The sequence below is a fragment of the Sciurus carolinensis genome, chromosome 17 (assembly GCF_902686445.1).
Source record: "Sciurus carolinensis chromosome 17, mSciCar1.2, whole genome shotgun sequence".
NCBI classification, from domain to species: domain Eukaryota; kingdom Metazoa; phylum Chordata; class Mammalia; order Rodentia; family Sciuridae; genus Sciurus; species Sciurus carolinensis.
In genome coordinates, this window is record NC_062229.1 from 17246838 (window position 1) to 17269663 (window position 22826).

A 22826-nucleotide genomic window follows, 5' to 3' on the forward strand; every position below is an offset into this window, starting at 1 on the left:
ACCACTGACCCAGAGCCAGTTTGCCTGGAGTTAAACATAGTAACTTCAAATTCTCACCAAAAACACACAAAGATAAGACAAAATATTTGAGTTCTTGAGATCCAAGTTTTCAAAAAACGATGCTGGGGGCATCCTGGAAATGCCTTCTCAGAGTGAAGTTTGAGTTTCTGTTCCCTCCTTCTTGAGAATCCCAGAAACCCCATGGAAAGAGGAAATGAAACAGGAGCTGGAAACTTCATCCTCCTGGGATTCACAGATGACCCTGACCTGCAGTCCCTCCTCTTTGGCCTGCTTCTCTCCATGTACATGGTCACTGTGCTGGGGAACCTGCTCATCATCCTGGCCACCATCTCAGACTCCCATCTGCACATGCCCATGTACTTCTTCCTCTCCAACCTGTCCCTGGCTGACATTGGTTTCACCTCCACCACCATCCCCAGTGCTCTGAGGAATATCCAGACACAGAGCAGAGTTATCACCTTTGCAGGCTGCATCTCACAGATTTATTTTTTTATTGTGTTTGGATGCCAAGACAATTTGCTCCTGACAGTGATGGCCTATGACCGCTTCGTGACCATCTGTCACCCCCTGCACTACATGGCCTTCATGAACCCACGACTCTGTCTGATCATGACTCTGGGGTCCTGGTTAATCAGTGTCCTGGGTGCCCTTCCAGAGACCATGACCATCTTGAGGCAGTCATTCTGCTCAAACATGGCGATACCTCATTTTTTCTGTGATCTTACTCAAGATCTAAAGCTCACCTGCTCTGACACTCTCATCAATAACATTGTGATGCACTCAGTGACAATTGTCCTGGGTGTTTTCCCTCTCACTGGCATCCTCCTCTCCTATTCTCAGATTTTCTCCTCCATCCTGAGGATCTCATCAGCGAGAGGCAAGTAGAAAGCCTTTTCCACCTGTGGGTCTCACCTCTTGGTGGTCTCCTTGTTCTATGGCACTGGACTTGCAGTCAAACTCAGTTCTGTAGCCACACTGCCTTCAAGGATAAGTGTGATAGCCTCAGTGATGTACACCATGGTCACCCCCATGCTGAACCCTTTCATCTACAGTCTGAGGAATAGGGATATCAAGGTGGCCCAGGGGAGAGTCCTCAGCAAGATGGTGCCTCTCAGAGAGAGTATGGATGCATGTCTCCTATGAGTCACAGTATGTGCCATACTGGAGAACAGAGAGCCTCACCCTCTCCATCCAACACTGTGGCTACCTCTGCTTCATGTATTTTAAGACACTCATTCTTTGCATCTTCCTTTGGTCTCATTCCCACCTAAGGTCTGTTCATAATGCAACCTATTGGATCACCTGTACCCTATCTTTGCAGACATTGTAATTCTGTATAAATACAACTGGGCCTTTCATTTGCAATTACTTACACTGAGGTATGGACATTTGTATTTTGATTGATACATGATACTGGCATACATTGATTGGGCACAGTGTGATATCACCATGCATGTGTGACACATATACTGATCAAATTAAGGCAATTGTCATTTCCATCTACTCAGACATTTCGATCATAAAACTGGACTTCACACCCTCTACCCAACCTCCCCATCACTCCACCTGAGTTCTAGGGACCACTGTGCTACTCGCCACTTCTGTTACATTAACTTCACCCACTTCCTCATATGAGCAAGAACTTGCAGCTCATGCTTCTGGTCTTTTAGACTGACATATATCCTCAAAATTATGTGATGTGTACCTACAGTACTGAGTGAATGCTGTCTTGAAAACTCATTTACAGGAATGATGTCTAAAAGGGTTTGAATAAATGAACCCCATTATATCACATTACTGTACTTCCCATCACACCAACTATATTGAATTTTTCTACTCATCCTCTCTACCAATTCTTCAAATTTCAGAAATGGCTCTTTCCCACCAATGCAATCACAATGCCTCATCCTATCATTGGAAATGCCTTTTTCTCAGTGAATATTTGTCAAATGTTGTGAAATTAGCAGGACAGACGGTTAAATATAAAATAAAATCTACAACAGAAAATGTCAAGTTTTAAACTGAATAAAAGATTTTGCGCTGGAGAATAAATTCAATATAATAAATGCTGATATTATTAACAACAGCACTCAGTAGGTGACAGCAGTATTTCCATGTTTTATACACATCACATCACTGTTTCCCAATATCTCCTTTATGTGACATATTAGTCCATTTGCATTACTATAACAAAGTGCCAGAGACGGATTGTGTTATAAAGAAGTCCATTATTCTCACAGTTTGGAGTTTATCAAGTCCAATTTGCATGACTCCAGATCTGGTGAGGGAGCCTCTGACTTCATCCCATTCTAGTGACTGGAGCTGTGCCAGGAACACACCCAAGTGGGAGAGATCACATGGAGAGACGGGAAGCCATAGAGATGTGGGGGGGACAGTCCTGCTCCTTTATCACAGCCAAGTACACAATTTAATGTTGGCGTGGTGTCACCAGGGGATGCAAACTCATGAGTTCACCTTCTTAAGTGAGGTTCGTGAGGGACCAAAATGCTGGTATACAGGCACAACTGTATTCTACTTTCAATTCCTGATTTAGTCAGCTTTTCCTTGCTGTGACCTAAAGTACTGACAAGAATATTTAGAGAAAGATAAGTTTATTTTGGCTCTCACTTTCAGAGTTTCAGTCAATGGACAGCTGACTCCACGCCTCTGGGCCTGAGATGAGGCCAGACATCATGGAGATGGGTGAGAAGGAGGAAATCAGCTCAAAGCAGGGTAACCAGGAAGCAGAGAGAGCTCCACTCCCAGGAGCAAAGTACAAACCCAAAGCATGCCCCTGATTACCTAGCCTCCTCCAGCCACACCCTACCTGCCTACAGTTATCACCCAGTTGATCCATTTAAGGGACAATCCACCCCTTGGGTTACAGCTCTGTGATCTAATCACTTCAGCTCTGAACATTCCTGCCTTGTCCCACACCTGGTCTCTGAGAGATGCCTCATATCCAAACCACAGCACTGCCTTGGATCCTTAGGGAAGATGAGCACCTTTTCGTGATTTTGTGTTATACTGCATTCCTGCTTTACTGAAGTACAGTCAGCATGGTGGCACACATTCAGGTGACAAGTGATGGCTTGACAGACAGGATCAGTGAGGCATGAGCTCCTTGCATTGATTCTTTCTCTTTTTTTTTTTTTGGCTCACCTAGTTGGATCATATAGCATAATATGTATTTTTACTCTAACTGACTAAACAGTGTATACATCTACAAGGTTGTTTTATAATGCCTAACATGTTCTAAATACATTCCCTAGGATTCCCTTTGTTTTTTCTTTCCTGTTTGTTTAACAAAATTGAATTCATCAGTTATGTTCTCAGTTCTACTATTTCCTTTTCTTCCTCCTGAGTACACTCAGAGTGTTCATTGGCACTGTCTTCTACAGCCCAGTACAGTTGAAGATCTTTCCTACAACTTCCTTATTTTGGGCATTAAAGCAGTAATCTAGTTTATTTTGATCCAATTATTATAAAAAATCTGAGCAACCTTTATTTCAAAATCTTTTCCTTCTGCACTTATTTTTATACCACTAATATAACTTTTGATTTTATTGATTTTGTATTTTCATATTCTACTGAATTGATGTATTTAGAGAAAAAGACAAATTCACAAAGTCTAAATGAATACAGATTTATACACAATTTCATAAAAAGTTGAAAAAAGGTCCATTATGCTCCTTCACTTAAAAACTACCTCCCCAAATCTATCCTTGTGAAAAGCACACCTGAGCTGCCATTCCAACATGCCTTCTCAACTCTGCTTCATAGACACCATGAGTTGGGGTAATGGCTGACAAGCTTAAAACAAGAACATGGGGATTGCCAGGTATGGTCATTTCCTCTTGCTGCTAGAACCAATGAAAAATTTGATTAATTAAAAGAGCACCAATTAAATATGTTATAGTTCAGAAGACTGGTAGCCCAAAATGAGTATCACTGGGATAACATCAAGTTGTCTACTTGGCTGTGTTCTTTCAGGAGGGTGTGAGGTGTTGTCAGGGTTTGCATCTGGAGTATCCCCAGAAGCACATGTATTGGAAGCAGCATCCCCAGTGCAGCAAGTTTGAGAGGTACAGCTATTAGTCAGCATCTGGTTGTGGGAGCTCTGACCTCATCACTGGATGTTTTGATTTAGCTATATTTTGGCCCAAATATCTCACACATCAGACAAAATTCACAAAATAAAGGGTTGTCCAGTGATTCCTCCACTCAAAAACCCAGCATCAATAACAATTAAAGTCACACCCTCCCAGTCACCTAGGAGTCCACCTGAGGAGTGCCTTCCTCCATTTTGATTCACTTCCTAATTTTTTAACCCAAATCATGTATGTACATGACAGTGATGGACCTTAGGACCTTGCACAGCTGTTAAGGTGGAACCACAGACTTGGACCCGTGATCTACAACATCAGAAAGGAGAAGGGGGACTATGTGCCACAGTAGTTAGGACATTACTAAAATGAGCACATACGAGTTCTCTCTCGAGCAAACATTCGTGAAACATGCACAATAAAAAGACTTGGCCGCATTGCTCCCAAACAGGGTAACTGAATATTGCACTCTCTGAAGTTCTATCATGATTTTCTTTCTTTGAATTTGACATTAGATTTCAACAGTCTGTTTCTCATAGTATGACATTGTAGAGACTGGTGTCTCTGTACCAAGTATGAGCAAGGGATGGCTTCATTCCTAGGAGGAGGACAATGGGAAGTGGATCCAGGAACACAGTATGGACAAGTTGTGTAGAAACCCTGAAACACATGGGCATAAGGAGCAACACAGTAGGTCTTCCCTTCTGGTAAGAAGGTCTCACCCATGGAACATTGCCTTAATACCATCCCAGCAGTCTCTGCTTTTCTTTGTTCCCAGCCTCTGTTGGCATCTTAAGTATGTCAATATCATCAGCAATCCTTTCCATGTAAATAGTATCCTCTTCTTTTTTTTTTTTCTTCCACCTACACTCTAATGTTGCAAATATTCTCTGGGATTTTATGGTATGTAAAGAGTTGCCTCTACCTGGTTTTAGGTGGGATGATGAAGCTGTATCTCCTCCAATATTCTGATCATGTCATTCCTGAATGAAACAAGACATCATGGTGGAAGGGTGAGCAGCAGGCAAGCAGCTCTGAGCAGGGCAACCAGGAAGGAGAGAGAGCTCTACTCCCCAGGAACAAAATACAAACCCAAAAGCACATCCCTATCCCCTCCAGTCACACCGCACCTGCCTAAAGTTGTCAACAAGTTGATCCATTTTAAGGGGAATAATTCACCCATTAGGTTACAGATCATTGATCAAATCACTTCACCTCTGAACATTTCTACCTTGTCCCACACCTGAGCTCTGGGGAACACCACATATCCAAACCACAGCACTGCCTTGGATCCTTACTGAAGATGAGCACCTTTTCAAGCTTCTGTGTTAATCTGCATTTCTGCCTTACTGAAGTACAGCTAGCATGGTGGAACATATTCAGGTGACAGGTGATGGCTTGACAGACATGTACAGTGCATCATAAGCTCCTTGCATTTATTCTTTCTGTATTTTGGCTCACCTCCTTGAATCATATGGCATAATATATATTTCAATTCTAATTTACTTTAAGTAGTTCATATATCTACATAGCCATGATTTATAATGCCTAATGTGTTCTAAATTGATTACCTAGGTTTGCATTTGTTTTTTCTTTTCTGATTTCTTGACCTACACTTATTTAATATGCTTGAATTCATCGGTTATGGTTTCAGTGCTACTCATTTTTTTCCATGTGCATATGGGCTCAGAGGGTTAATCTATATTCTCTTCTAAAATCCTCTACAATTTAAAGTCTTTACTACAACTTCCTTTTATTATAATTTTTGGCATTTAGATAGATATTCAGCTCATTTTGAAACAATCAATGAATAATTATCCAAGCTCCATTTATTTCAAAATGTTTTCCTTAGCACTTACTTGATACCACTTACATGACTCGTAATTTCAGGGGATTTGTATTTTCTTTTTCTATGGAATTGATATATTTATATAGAAAGAGGCTATATTTACAATGTCTAGATGAATACAGCTTTATGTAATTTTATAAAAAGATGGAAAAAGGTCTGTTGTGTTTCTTTGTTTAAATAATATCTTGCCTAATTTTTTGTGGTGAAAAGCATACCTGAGCTGCCATTACAACATGCATACACAACTCTGCTTCATAGACACCATGAGTTGGCCAGGGATAGTGTTTTACCACTTAAAACAAGAACATGGGAAATGCCAGGTATGGTCATTACCTCTTGCTGTTGGAACCAATCACAACTTTGGGAGATTAAAAGTGCACCAATGAATTATGTTACAGTTCAGAAGCTGGGTAGTCCTGAGTGGGTATCACTGGAATAAAATCAAGGTGTCTACTTGGCTGTGTTCCTGCAGGACAGTCTGAGGTGTCATTATGGTTTGCACTTAGAGTATCCCCAAAAGCACACATGTTGGAAGCAGGATCCCCAGTGAAGCAAGATTCAGAGATTCACCTTTTAGGCAGCAACTGGATGTCGGGACTCTGACCTCATCACTGGATGTTATGGTTTAGCTATGAGGTATCCCCTAAAGGCTACATGTGAGACAATGCAAGAAGATTTAGAAGTGAAATGATTGGATTGTGACAGTTTGAACCTAATCAGTGCATTAATCTCCTACTGGGAACTAACAGGGTGGTGTCCGCAGGCAGGTATGGTGTGGTTGGAGGATATGACACATTGGAGGTGCACCTTTCAGTCATATAATCTGCTCTTGAAGAGCGGGGCTCTGTCTCTACTTCCTACTGCCATGTCCTGAGCCACAGTTCTCCACTACACACTTCAGCCATGGTGTTCCACCACACCTTGAACCCAAGGCAGTGGAGCCCCCTAAGGACTGAAACCTCTGAAATCGTGAGATCCAATACAAATCTGACCTCCTCTAAAATTGTTCCTGTCACATCTTTTGCCCAAAGTAGCAGTACATCTAACTAAAGCAGTTGATCACTGCATTTCATGAATTAATTCATTGGTAAGTGAATAGGCTACATGGAGGAGGGACCTAGATGGTGGAAGTAGGTAACTGCAGGTGTGACCTGGAAGGGTTCATCCTCTCCCCATCCCCTTTAATGCTCCCTCTCACTCTTTCCTTCCCATCCACCATGTGCTGTGTAGCTTTCCTTGGTCACATCCTTCCACCATGTCTCTCCATGGAGGAGCTAGTAATGAACTGAATATTCTGACCATCATGATAGGGTTGAGCATATTCCTTGTGGCACTGATCTGACTTACAGTCTGACTCATGGTGACACTGGGAAGATGTCAGATGAGGGGGATCTAGGTAGTGGCCATGTTCATAAGATATGAAAATAGGCATATATGGAGGGCATAGAGCTCTAGAATCGAGGACAGTAATGGTGTTGGTACAGGGTGCAGCCACCTCCGTGATACATTGGTAACCTGTGTCAGATGTGGATGTTGTGAAGCCTGAATAATCCAGGTATTGAGGATCCAGGCCTCCACAGACTTAGAGAAGCTTCAGGATCCCTCAAGAAAAACTTCTCTGCAGCAACTGATCCACTGTACTGCCCATGGTCACATGCCCTGAGATGTGCATTCTGCATATGAGAGTGCAAACTACCTCACAATGACAAAAGTCCAGTACCTGAAATGTACCAGATTCCTAACTGGTGGAAGCAACAGCATGGGAGTCAGGACTCCAGTAGGGTGTAGAAGGACATGGCATCTTTTCCAAAGAGATTCCAAAGCAGTTAGTTCCTGAGAGGATGAGAACATTAGAGCCACATTTCCCTCTCTGGAGTTCCCCAGGAGAAATAAGCATTGGTGATGTCATGAGCAGAGGTGCTGATGTCCTCTGTGGGGCAGGCTGCTAGGAATCACCATGGGTCCTATTACGTGGGTGAAACAAATAGCCTCTACTTTTCTTCTTTCTTCCTAGCTATCTACTCACATTTCCATGATCCTTTCTAATTAAATATTGTCATCTTTTACCCACCATGTGGCTCCCAGTTTTAAATGGGCCCTTGGAACCGCCTTGCACTTTCCTGCTTTGTACATAGCAGTATCTGCCTGGCTTAGGTGAGCTGCTGAAGTGGCGGTCTCCTGCTACTCCATCTTGATGATGTCATGCCTGAAAGGAATTCACAAAATAAAAGGCTGTCCGCTGATTCCTCCAGTCAAAAACCCAGAATCACTTACAATTAAAGTCACCTAAGAGTCCACCTGAGAAGTTCCTGCCTCCCACTCTGAATCACATCCAAATTCTTTAACCTAAATCATGTGCACAAGTGATAGTGATGGACCATAAATCCCTGCACAGTCATTAAGTTGGAACCACAGATTTGACCCTGTGATCTACAACATCAGAAGTGAGAAGAGGGACTATGTGTCACAATACTCAGGACGTTGCTAAAATGAGTACATAGTAGTTCTCCCTAGAGCAGCTGTCCCTGATACATGGACAATAAAAAGACTTGGCCACATTGTTCGCAAAGAGGGGTCACTGCATATTGCACTCCATCTGTAAAGTTCCCATGGTTTTCTTTCTTTGAATCCAACATTAGATTTCAACAGGCTCTTTCCTACAGAGACTGTTGTGTCTGTACAAAGTGTGAGCAAGGGATGGCTTCATTCTTAGGAAGAGGAGAATGAGAAGTGGATCAAGGAACATGGTATGGACCAAGTTTATAGAAACCCTGGAACACATGGGCATCAGGACCCCAATGGTAGGTCTTCCCTTCTGGTGAGAAGGACTCACCTGTTCAATATTGCTTCACAATAAAGAGTCACCCATAAAGAATGCTATCAGTCCTACTGTTATCATTTTTCTGGAATTGCTTTTACAATGCATGATTTGTGGTTTAAAGATCAGTGCCTTGTGAATTGTTAAAGATGGTCCATACTCTCTTCACTGGAGTACTGAAGACAATGCACCCAGCTTATTTGAAACTATAAATCTCTAGATAACTACAAACTCCATCTTCTGCAGCCAAAAGACCTCTCAATATACTTCCTTAACTAATGCCTGGAACTTCATCTGCACTAAACTTCCAATAATGAATACAGAAGCATTGGCAAGGTCATTGGAAGAGTTGTGTGTGAAGTTGGATGTGGTCCTGCACTCAACTCCCACTTAAGGTGCAGGATGCACATGGCTTTGGACACTACCTGCTCAGGCCTGAGAGAGACAAGGAAACTTCATCTCACAAGTTGAAGAATACACATGAGGAAGGACAATAAACAGTAAAGATCAAGTCCAGAGACAAAATGACATCACAAGCAAACAGGCCCAGGGGAAGGACAAACATAGCAGGCAAAACGATTTTTCCCAGGGGTGCAAAATACCTGTATGCACAACTACATAGTTTAGTATCCTCACTCATGGAAACTCAATTGCTCAGAGACTAGAGTAACAATGCAACAATTAATTTAATGAGCATTCATGAGAATTCATCCTGAGGTTCTGAAATAGTAAATATGCCCTTGAACCTGTCACCAGAGTTCTGCCCAGCCAGAAACGAGTGGCTTCACCTGTACCATAAAGAGCACTCGTGCCTGACACCATCTCCTGCCCTTCATCACAGCTGAGCTGACCCTCATCATCCAGGGAAGGAAGAGCAGGAGCTCACCACCCCTGGGGCTGCTGGTGTGGGAGCAGGTAGGAGGCAGCACAGTGCTCACAGGATGAGCCTTGGTGGCCCGGGTGAGGACATTGCAGTGAGGAGAGCCCCTTACTTAGAGGAGTCTGCACAGTCAGCTCCTGTGTCTCTCCACTTCTCTCCCTCTCAGCTCCTTCCCATCTTACTTCTCTTTCCTGGAACCCCATTCTGAGGATATCTTGCCTTCATAATGGAATTGACCATCTCTCAAGTGTTTCCTGCATAGTCATCTCCACCACTTTTCTGGAGCCACTAGAAGTGGCTTTGTTCTCCTGTATTAGAGAAGCTTCTTTTCCTTATACATATAAACCTTCTCCTTCATTCACTCAAGGTACCTCCTTTGTATCTTGTGTAGTTAACACAAGTTCATCCATAAAACCTCTGACATCAAGTTATTGAATGGTTTTTGTATCTGTTTCCATATCTACAAAATAAGGATCATAATAGGGTCCACTTCATAGGAATCATATTGGGGTAAAGTTATAGCAAATCAAGCAGAAGAAAATGATAATACTCTCTGTCAGGTGGTATGGCCTCCTCTTCTTCATTATTATCATTCCACTATTATAACACATTTGTTGACAAACTATAAAAACAGTCTGATGATAAAATTAATTAATGTATATAAAACATAACACAAGGGTGAACACAGACAGGTCCTCAAGTAATTATATGTATTAAAACTCTCATTTGTTTTGTGTTAGTAAGATTCCAGTCCCCATTCCAGGAGTTGAAAATGTGATGAATATTTGGAATCTTGGAGATCTATTTTCTAATAAATTCACCAGCATGTCAAAATGCAACTGGAGTGGCATCAGCTTTTTACACATTGGCTTTGTATGAACAGCCTCTAAAAAGTCATCGTGAGTTAAAATTGGTTTGCAGCTACCGATTTGTCATCTGCAACCAGTCCATTCTCCATCAACAATGACATCTTGCCTTTTCTCTGTTTTTTACTGTGCTTTGTGGTTGTACATAGGTGGGATTTCTTGGTACATTGTTGTACATGCACTTGATATAACAATGGAATTTGACCAAAACCAGTCCCCAAATAGACAATTTGCCTTTTCCATACTCAGGTGTCTGATGTCTTTTGCACCATCTATTGGATTGCTCTGAACCTCCAGGGCACCGACCAATAATTAGCAATGAGAAACATAGTGTTTTTTTCTTTACTTTACTTTATTCTTCTTCTGCTCCTACCTCAGGGTCCTACTGGAGCATTTTTTGGTGGTAAATCTTGCAATTTTTAAAATTCTTTCCTTGGATGTTGATTTGTTTTCCTCCATCAAATTTGGACAAATTCCAGAAATAAGTTCTACTGTGGGATAGCTTCATACTATGTACTCTGGGATAGCTTCATACACGTAAGAAATATGACATTGCAAGATTGAAATTTTCCTTATGTCTGTGCACATTTTTCTCATTCCTCATCCTAGACATTTCAGTTTACCTTTCGTCATTTTGTAGGGTTTTAGTAGGCGTTTTACTTTTATATTATATCAGGATCTTTTTGACATAATCATACATGTGTGGAATTTTATTTTCTGCACCTCAGACCCTGGTCCTTCCTCTGCTGGTCTGTTTCTGTCCTGTTCATTTCAAATTACATCTAACCATTTCTAGTTGTGGAAGATATAGAATTAGTTCTGGAATTCATTTTTCAATTCTAGGGTCTTTCTCCTTTTTAGTTCTGTAGCTCTCCTATGAACTTTATTTTATGCTTTAGTTTTGCCTAATTGTGTTTTTATTCCCAATAGTTTCAAATTTTGAAGTTGCTATTTCTTAAAGATGGATGACATATGTTTTCATTTGCAGTTTTTTATATGATATAGCCAAGAAACAACTCCAAAAAGAAACAATGATGTCACTGCTCAAGGAATTCCCGGTCATCTACTGGTGACTCTAGCAGAAATTGTAAAAGGGCTATTCGTGAATTTAATTTCTCCAGCCCAGAATAGACAACCAAGTATCCACTCATATCAGTACCTGAAATGTCACTTCCTTTGCCCATCACAGAATTTAGCATGGTTACTGTTTTTCAAAAAGGGCTTCTTGATTACTTCAAAGAAAATGGAATCTTATTTTTATTTCACCTTTTTAAATTAATGATAAGAATGAAATTCTTTTGAAACATTTAATACCTTTTCACATTTTCTTTTATGAGACTTTAACTCCCTCAACCCCTTTCCCAGCAATGCATTAATCTTTCTATAATTCATAAATGAATGCTTATGATTGAAATACACTAACTTTGACTAACCAAATAGAATATTTTGCAGTTTTGTACCTGGTATAATTTTCCTTCAGATATCTTCAATATAAAGTTCTAATTACTGAAGTTTCTGTTTTACTTGTACCAAAAAAATTGTAGTCAAAAAATATTCCACTACTTTTAGAGATTATTTATGCCCAAGTATAATTTTATTTTATTTTCATATTATGCTTTCTTTATATAGCTGCTTTCTCTCTCATCCCACAGCGAAGGCTTGATATTTATTTGGGAACATGGAGACTGGTTTTAACATTATGTTTTTAAAATGGTTAATAACTCATTACAATCTTACTGAAAATTTTAAAAAGCTGTCCCAAAGTATGCAGGAATAAGCAATATACATTACCAGGACTAAAATTACATAGTTAATATCATGCAATTCTGTATGAGTTCAGCATCAATATTACATGGCAATATAAATAATTCCATATCTTACACAAAACCTTAACAAGGATCTGCAATATCAAAGCAATAAAATAAAACCAAAGAAGTGTTGAATGTTATAAATTAATATTATTTGAAGTACAATATTACAAAAAAATATGAAATTAGTGAGACATTCCAGAAAAACTACATGCTACCTCATCAACAACCACAAAATAAAGCCCAAACATTTGCTGGATATAATCCAAACAGTAGATATAATGTAGAAACAATCATTCTTAACAACATTAAACCTAAAATACACTCAATATGATTGAAAAGAAATGAACATAATCCACATTTTCTCTTCGAAACTGGGAAACTTTACCCACAAAGGGATCGAACTACCTGTAGGTAAATTCCCACTATTGATATGAGAATCTGAATGTTGTGCAGATTCACAACTTTTCAACTTAGTTTAAAATTTTAAGGACATTTCCAATAAAGTAATAATACTATTTTGCTTAAAAGTAGCCTGATTCTAACATTCATCTACAAGAATAAATTGGAATTAGGAATAAAAATCTGAGGGAAATACTGCTAGGTGACACTGTCTACTCTTAAATACATGAAGAAGATGGATTTTTTTTTTTAAATATGAACCAGGAAGCCTCATATGTGATCAGTTTTAATCACTTACTCTTATGAAGGTGGCAGAGGAAATACCTGAATTTTTAAGAACCTACAGAAATCATCTGCAGATTATCATAAGAGAAGAAAATATGAACTTAAAATTCACCTTAACTGTCTTCTTCATAAAGAAAATTAGGAAAGCAAGCATCCAGAGTGGGAAAGGTTTGAAGAGCCATTTCCACATGATGGAATATTTTGAGGTGATTCTTTTAAGGTGCATAAGATTCATGCTTACATTTAGAAACTGTGGATTTCTCTATTTAGACATTCCATGATTCTTGAATCTATATACTAAGAGTGATGATTAAAATAAAATAGAAATAGAACAGCAATACCAGAAGCTGTTGACATTTCTAGCAAAAGAACCTCAATGTCCAAAGGATAAGACATGTAGAAATCACAAGAAAGAAGCATAGTAAAACAAAGAGCCTTATCATGACAGATCAACCTGCCTGGAACTACAAGATGCTCATTCCCATGTGCATGAGGCAGAACACAGTAGAGCACCTGGGGATGGAGGAGTGCTGTGAGTGCAGGTAAGCCCTAGATCCCTGTTTCCCAAATAGGTGTATCCTGCATCTGAATCCTGCCAGGGCTTCCTAAGAGAGAGCTGCTTCACATCTAGACTATGAAGTTCACGTGGTCAGGTGAGAATGAAAATGCACATTTCACACGATTGCCAGGTGGCTACTCCTGGGGACACCATTTGATAACCACTGACCTAGAGCCAGGTCTTGACTTGTTTCTTTTTTTGGGGGGTTAAAAATAATTGAAACATGTCAGCAAAAAGACCCAATGATAAGACAAAAATAAATGATCTCCTATGTTCCAAAGGTTTCCATAGAATATGTTGGGGCATCCTGGGAAATCCCTATCTGGAATGACTTCTATGATTTGGTTTCTATAAAGTGACATGATTTGAACCCAGGTGTGCTTAAACACTGAGCAACATGCACAGTTCCTTTGTTATTTTTTATTTTGAAGCAGGATCTCAATAAGTTGCTGAGCCTGCCTTTCAAAGTACGAAGTCCTGCCACAACATCCTGAGCTACTGGTTGCATTAAATTTTGAGTTCCTTCTCTCACTCCTTCTGTGAAAACACACCAGCATCATGGAGAAAGAAAACCAAACAGGGGTTGGAAACTTCATCCTCCTGGGATTCACAGATGATCCTGACCTGCAGTCTCTCCTCTTTGGCCTGCTTCTCTCCATGTACCTGGTCACTGTGCTGGGGAACCTGCTCATCATCCTGGCCACCATCTCAGACTCCCACCTGCACACGCCCATGTACTTCTTCCTCTCCAACCTGTCCCTGGCTGACATTGGTTTCACCTCCACCACCATCCCCAATGCTCTGAGGAACATCCAGACGCAGAGTAGAGTTATCACCTTTGCAGGCTGCATCTCACAGATTTATTTTTTTCTTGTGTTTGGAAGCCAGGACAATTTGCTCCTGGCAGTGATGGCCTATGACCGCTTCGTGGCCATCTGTCACCCCCTGCACTACATGACCATCATGAACCCACGACTCTGCCAGCTCATGGTTCTGGGATCCTGGTTGGTCAGTATCCTGGGCTGCCTGCCAGACACCTTGACCATTTTGAGACTGTCCTTTTGCACAAACAGGAAAATCCCTCACTTTTTCTGTGATCTTCCTGAAGTTCTGAAGCTCGCCTGCTCTGATACCCTCATCAATAACGTGGTTGTGTACTCTGTGGCCATTGTCCTGTGTGTTTTCCCTCTCACTGGCATCCTCTTCTCCTACTCTCAGATTTTCCCTCCATCCTGAGGATCTCATCAGACAGAGGCAAGTACAAAGCCTTTTCCACCTGTGGGTCTCACCTCCTGGTGGTCTCCTTGTTCTATGGCACTGGCCTTGGGGTGTATTTCAGTTCTGTAGCCACACCATCCTCTAGGATGAGTCTGATGGCCTCAGTGATGTATACCATGGTCACCCCCATGCTGAACCCTTTCATCTACAGCCTGAGGAACAGGAACATCAAGGAGGCCCTGATCTCAATCCTCAGCAAGATGGTGCCTCTCAGCAAAAGGTTTGATGCACGTCTCTCATGAGTCACAATAGGCTCCATACTGGAGACCACAGAGCCTCACCCTCTCCATCCAACGCTATGGCTACCTCTGCTTTGTGTATTTTAAGGCAACTCATTTTTGGCATCTTCCTTTGTGATTCTCCCACCCTATCAATTGTTCATATTGCTATATATTGTATCATCCTTTTTACTCACTAACTAATAATTTCAACTTTGAATGAACTCAACTGGGCATTCTCTGTTATCTGCAATATTGTTTGGGTTTTTTACTTATATACATTTCTTATTGATATGGAATAATGGTATATCTTGATGAGGCACTCTGTGATGATCAGTATATGTGCACAATGTGTAAGGATCAAATCAGGGTCAATAACATTTCCATGCAGAGAGTCCTCAGCAAGATGATGCATCTCAGAGAAAAGGTCAATGCACATCTTTCATGAATCACAGTGTATACCACACAGGAGACCAGAGAGTGTGGCCCTTTCATTAAATGGTGCAGATACCTTTGAGTATTTTAGGGCAACTCACTCTTAGCATCTTCTTTTGGCCTCATTCCAAACTAAAGACTGTTTGTGATGCAACATATTAGATCACCTGTACACTATACAACATTCATTGAGATTTTTTATGAATGGAACTGAGCTTTTTCTTTTTCAGTTATCTACAGTGAGGTACGGACATTTGTATTTTTATTGATACATGATACTGGTATGTGTTTCTGGGGCACAGTGTGTTATCTCCATGCATGTGTAGAACCTGTGATGATCAAATCAAGGTAATTGATATTTACTTCTGCAGAAAGGTTTATCTTTTCTTTTTACTGGGACTCTCACATTCCTCTCTTCTAGTTTTCCAAGATTATATAATCAGTCGTTATGAACTATGGGATTCTACTGTTGTGCCCAAAGGCTCGAGACCCCACAAGGACCACCAGAGACCACGATCAATGCAAGAAGCAAAGAGTCATTTATTAGCAAGTTCGAACCCGGTCCTCTGCGTCCTTAATCAGTGATGCTAAGAGAGGCCCTGAGCCCTTGTCAGCAGGGTTTTTATAATCAAAGGCAAGCAGTTTTACAGTGTTCTTTTAATTGGTTAACATTTGAACAGCTAAACCTCCTCTGGTTGGGTCCGGCCAATCTATTTGATTTTCATTGGGTCCTGTCAGAACTGAACGGTCCTAGTGGAAGAAGGGAGGAGGGAAGGGGTGAACTATGTAGGAGATGAGTCGGGGCTAAGCCCCGCTCCCGTCCTTGACGGATAAGGTCTCCAGGCAACCGCACATTCCTCGGACAAATATCTCTTAACAACCTTGGTAAGCACAGGGGCCCAGCAGTCCTGTTTGTCCTTGAGACAGTTAGCAGCACAGATACCACCCTGCTCTCAACATCCCCCCTTTCCAAGAACATTTAGAGAGCCAATCTTGGGTCTCTATTGTTCTAATTCTTGCTGCTTAATGGGCTGATATTGGCTGAAGTTGGTGGCTCCAAAAACTGGAGCTACAGCTATGGTTATGGCCAGAACAAAAGAACAAATCAAAAGCAAGAACATAGTCACAGTCTATGGCGGCAAGGCTTGATCTTTAGCGGGTTGTCCTTAGACCTGTCCACTCTCCAGGCAGAGTCGTCTAGGGCAGGAAGCACGATGTCGGAAAGGGGTTCAGTCAACTTGGCGTGGGTGTGATGAATCCAGGAGGCGATGCCGTGGACTTTGAGGGCGGTGGGTGTAGTCAAAATGACCATGTAGGGGCCCTTCCACCGTGGTTCCAAGTTGCTCTGTCGATGTCGCTTCACTAGGACCCAATCACCTGGGTGGAAGTTGTGAGGAACAGGAGGTGGCCTGACTCGTACAGACTTTTGAGCTTAGGCCAGACTTCTCTGTGGGCCCTCTGCAGGGCCTGGAGGGAAGATAAAAGTTCAAAATCATCTACATTTTTTTTCTTTCAGTCAGATCAGGGAGTATTGGAGGCGGGGTCCCAAACATGATTTTATAAGGGGTGAGTCCCATCTTATAGGGAGAATTATGCACCCGATATAGGGCATAGGGAAGGAGAGTCACCCAGTTACCGCCAGTCTCCAGGGCTAATTTGGTTAAGGTCTCTTTTAAAGTTCTGTTCATTCTCTCTACCTGTCCTGAGCTTTGGGGTCGATAAGCACAATGCAGTTTCCAATTTGCCCCAAGTACTGAAGCCAGCCCCTGACTTACCTGTGAAGTAAACGCTGGCCCGTTGTCAGACCCTATCATCACAGGAAATCCTTACCTTGGCAGGAGGTCCTCTAAAATCTTTTTAGCCACTATCTGCACCGTTTCCCGCTTGGTGGGGAATGCTTCAACCCATCCTGAAAAAGTATCTACAAAAACTAATAGATATTTATACCCATACCTTCCAGGTTTTACTTCAGTGAAATCAACTTCCCAATATGCCCTTGGCCTATCCCCCCTTAATCTATTTCCTGATTCCCACTTGCTATATCCTGCATTTGTTAACTTACAAACTCTGCAACTTTTGACAATCTGTTCTATCTTATTTTGCACACCTTTAATTCTAATTCCTGCTTGCAGCATCAAGTCCTGTAATTTTCTTGTCCCCATGTGGGTGGACTGGTGGAGCCTGCGCAACACTTTCTGCCCCATCAGTTCTGGAAGTATCATCCAGTTTTCAGAGTCTTTCCCCAATCCATCTAAGCATTGGGCTAGTGGTTGCTGGCGAATCCATGATAAGTCCTCTTCCGTGTAGGTTGGGTCTTTTGGGAGGGTTTGTGAGCCAGAGTCTGGGAGTTGAGCAACCGTGATCAAGTCTCTCTGGAGGGCTACTTCACGTGCCACCTTGTCTGCTAAGCAGTGCAGTTGCCCCTGGATACTGGATCAGATGGTTTTTGATGCCCAGGGCAATGTACGATAGCCAATTTCTTGGGTAACCAGAGGGCGTCTATCAGGGACACAATTTCTTCCTTGTTTTTAATAGATTTCCCCTCTGCGGTTAGCATTCCCCTTTCCCTGTAAATAGCCCCATGAATATGGGCAGTTGCAAAGGCATAATGACTGTCCATGTATACAGTCAATTTTTTTTTTTTTTTGTCTTTTCCCATCGTTAGAGCCTTAGTCATGGTTATCAGTTCTGCCTTCTGGGCAGAGGTGCCTATTGGTAGAGGCTCAGCCCAAATTACCTCTGTCTCAGTCACTACTGCTGCACCCACATACCTTTGACCCTGATGTAGAAAGCTGCTCCCATCTGTGAACCATACTGCATCTACATCAAGCAGCGGATGATCTTGCAGGTCTTCTTTAAGCCCATGAACCTGGGCTAGGATTTCCGAGCAGTCATGTATGGGTGTGTCCAGGTCAGGGTCAGGAAGCAGTGCAGCAGGGTTGAGGACTGAGGGTGCCTAAGTCCTCATGTAGAGCTTCGTCCAACAAGGTGGGAGAATTTTGAATCCCTGCGGCAATCTCGTCCAGGTAAGTTGTCCATTGATACCCTCATCAATGTCTGTCCATTCAAAGGCAAATAGCTCTTGGCTCTTTGGAGCTAGAGGCAAGCTGAAAAAGGCATCTTTTAAATCCAGCACCGTATACCATTGTCTGTAAGGAGGAAGTGCACTGATTCCGACCCAGATCATGCACTCTGGAGTTCCCAAGTTGTGGTCGATTACTCGGGAGTCTGTTTCCTTCTTTTTCTGCTCTCCCTCCCTGCACTGCTACTGCTAATGCTTTGGTTATTTCCCTAGTAGCCCTAAGCTGCTTTTCCTCTGGTGCATCTCTGTTATTGAATACCCACTGGGCTATTCTCATTAAGTCTTGAATACTTTTCCCTTCTAAATCCTCTATTTTTTGTAACTTACGCCTTATATCTGGTGCTGCCTGGTTAACAAAGCTCGTTACTACTGCTGCCTGATTCTCTGGGGACTCTGGATTCATAGGAGTATACCGTCTAAATGCCTCCATTAATCTTTCTAAATAAGCTGAGGGTGATTCCCGTTTTTCTTGCATGACTGAATACACTTTGGCCAAATTAGTGGGTTTACGAGCTGCTGCCAGGAGACCCCCCATTAGAGTCTGGCGATAAACCCGGAGTCTCTCCCTACCTTCAGCCGTATTGTAGTCCCATAATCTCGCGGAGACCTGGACAAGGGGAAAGAAGCATTAATTAAGTCAGGGTTTACAGTAGGTTGTCCATCGTCTTCGGGGACCAACTTTCTGGCCTCTATCTGGATTCTTTCACGCTCCTCGGTTGTGAACAGAATCCGGAGTAGCTGCTGACAGTCATCCCAAGTAGGTTGATGAGTGAACATGACACTATCTAAAAGGGAAATCAAGTCTTTAGGGTTGTCGGAAAACTTAGCATTTTGATTTTTCCGATTATATAAATCACTTGTAGAGAAGGTTCAATATTGAAGTAGGGGATTGCCAGCATTGTCTGGCGGCCCAGTTTCTCGGAGTGGCAGAGCAATTGTGGAATCTGGAGTTTCTGGTTGGGAGGGGCCGGCTGCCCGCTGGGCTCAGCTCCGCGTTCACCTTGCCAGCCCTCCCGAGCCAGTTCTTTCTTCCTCATTTCTGGCTGCAGCCGCTTCTCTCTGTTCTGCAGTCTGCAGTCCTGGGTCCTGAGGAGGAATAGGGGCTTGCATATAAGGAGGGAGGTTAACAAGAAGGGGGTCTGGATCTTCCTCCGGGAGAATAGGGTGGGGAGCTGTGGGCTTTAACTTTAATGTCCATAACTTTACAGTCATTTACCCTTGTATTAAAGTACTACCACATACTATCTGTTTTGAAGGTGATGGCCTATTATCACAAGTTACCTAGGTTGTATGTTCTGGAAGCAGCTACTTCTGCAAAATAGTAACAGGCACAGTTTTACACAGTGAAATTAGCAAGAGTAAAAACATATTTAGCTTGTATAATAGTTATCTTGAATTTTGGCTGAGTTCTACATATACCCTGTTTGAGATCACAGTAATCTTTACAACAAACATCAAACTTTTGAGCACAACTTTAAATGAGTTAAAGCCTGCCTTACTTTGGAGTCATTCTAACATGTAGCAGGGTGAGGCAGAGCCTTATCTCAGGTAAGGCAGGGCTCTTCACAAGTCTTAAGTAAAATGTTCTAATCCTAAAACTAATTTTTGTCCCTTTTGCCATGACCAGCATGACCAAATTTTTAAGTTCAGTGAGGGTCAAAGGAGTATTAGAAAATAAAGGTTTATAAACACCGATTTTGAAGATTAAGCTGAGATCAGATGGAGCTCTGTTCTCTGATGGAAATGCAGATCTAAAGAGTTATGTTAGCAACATTTATACATGTCTTATTATTAGGTTAAAGGCTATGTAAGCATTATTCTTTGTTTTCAGGAGAGTTACAGAGACTAGAACATCTACATATCTTTTTCCCAAAACTGCAAAGTGCAATGTTAGGAACCCCGTGTAGCTCTCAAAGAAGTCCACTGTCCAAAGTTACTGTAAGGTGGGCAGGAACTAGAGAAGGGAACTGATGAAACACTGGTTATCTAGCAAAACAATTTCTTTCTGCCCAAGAACTGTGTGCCTGAGATCAATGTAAGAGCTGATAGGACTCCTGTACAGAGCCTCCCCAGGGAGCTACTGCCACAGCAGTTAGGCATCTTGTGCTCCTACACAGGAACACTCCCAGGTACCAGACATGCTACAGTCATGAAGTCAGGGACCCCAATCTCAGTCATTGTTGTCCAATTTTTGCTATTGTACATTATACATTTTCTTAAATGTCATTTTAAGAAGTTTACATATATTGATTTCTGAGTCCCTATGAATATTAGTTAGCACAGTCTAACATTATATCCAGAACAGGAATCAATCAAAGAAAGGCTGAGAGAGCTTTTAACTTTTTTTTTGTGTAGCAATATGTTTTTACCTTCTACAATGTGAACCTTTAAACAAATCAGGCTGTCACTAACTCTTAGATATACATTTACATTTAAATTTTTATCTCAGTGAAATAAGTAACCAATTTTACATATACCTTACTGATAATATGTCCCATAATAGAACATTAAATGATAGAAATAAATCCCCAATAAAATGTACTCTTTAAGTTTAATATTACCAGTACAGACAAGTTTATTCTGGAGAATAGCAGCTTGACAAATTTCCTGCTTAAAAAACTTGTATACCTGGGAAATATGAATACATTTAATATACAAGGAGTGACCATTTTACGATTACCTTGACACTTTAATTTTACTATATTTAGTTTTTAAAGAAAAATTTAGACTCTGTAACATAGTACAATACTCTTAACAGTTGTTTAACCATAATTGTATAAACCCCAATTTTTAAGACTAATTGTTTTAAAGAATAAAACTTAATAGACACAAAGTTAAGAGTAAATTAGTGTTTCTAAGAAATCCTTGTTATTTTACCATGTCATTTTACCATATAGATTAAACTTTGACTTATATCAGAACATTAGTATTTCACCTTAGGAAACACCTTAAATAGCTTTAGCTGTCTCACATACACATAACCAACTTAGTTACACACAGACTTGTTGAAACTTGCCCTTTACTTACACACAGACTTTCTTAGCACTTACTTAGACCCTCATGTATTCCATCACACAGGCACTTTCTTACCCAGAAACATTTTTTTTTCCTTTTTATTAAATATATTTTCAAACCCAGAACGTTTTATTTTTCTCTTTCCTATCTGTTGACCCCTTTTTGTCCACATTCTGAAACAACTCTTATGAAATTTTTGAATTTAGACAAATTACTCCGATTTAACAAGATAAAATACTTTGTGGTTTATAGTACTCTAATTGAAACACAGTGAAAGGGGAGATGGTAGCTCTAAATCCATATCTAAGAGCTCCTTGAAGCTTAGCAGAACTGGAGGGGGAGCAGGGGGAAGTGGTAAGGGAGCAGATGGAACACTCACACTCCGAGTTGAGGTTTTATCTGTTAGAACATAACTTTTAATAACCTTGTTTTTAGTAATGACACAAAGCAGTTTTAAACTCTTTTTAATTTACCAACTTATGAAAACACCAATAATGTTTAAGTATGTTACCCCATGTAATTTAAGGAGTTAAAAGTACTTGATGTTATTTAACAATGAACATTTTAAGTTTGCAAATTAATCAGATGTCACCAACAAACACATTTGAGTAATCCCATACATGTTAACTCTAATTCACTTATTCTGTAAAAACCAAGATATCAGACAAGTGTCCTGAACAGTATTTGCTGTCTCTTTCCTGTTGAAGAAAAGTCTTAGAAACAATTGATATTAGACATTGTTTAACATCAACATTTCATTAGTTTGACCACCTGGAGACTTGCAAGTTATTTCTAAAGATATTTTACTTTTATTAGTTTACCCAATTTAAATTGAACCTTTTTAAATCACGTGAATAAAAGTATTTGGATCCATTTTTAAATTTTAATTTTAGGAGCGCTCAGTTTTGATACAGACAAAACATGACATTAGCACGACATACAAATAATACAAAATCAAAGGCCTTGTAACTTTATAGGTGAATCTCCATTGCAATGTAACAGATGTTCAAATACTCTAGTTGAATAAAAATAGAACTGATCAAAAAAAAATCATTAACCTAGGTATGCAGGATCAAAATTATGAGCTCAAAAATACAGCATTAGAGAAAAAACAAAACAAAACAAGAATCCTAGAGAATGAATTAGTTCTGTGTAGCGGCCCAGGAGTTTAAAACGAACACATTTTTTTTTTTTTTTTTTTTAA

At 40.8% G+C, this 22826-nt stretch overlaps 2 pseudogenes; both read left to right on the forward strand.

Moving 5' to 3' along the window:
- Window positions 1-201: 201 nt before the first annotated feature.
- LOC124968132 (olfactory receptor 7C2-like) lies at window positions 202-1164 on the forward strand (annotated as a pseudogene).
- A 12988-nt stretch (window positions 1165-14152) lies between these two features.
- Window positions 14153-15114, forward strand: LOC124968134 (olfactory receptor 7C2-like; annotated as a pseudogene).
- The last annotated feature ends 7712 nt before the right edge of the window (window positions 15115-22826 follow it).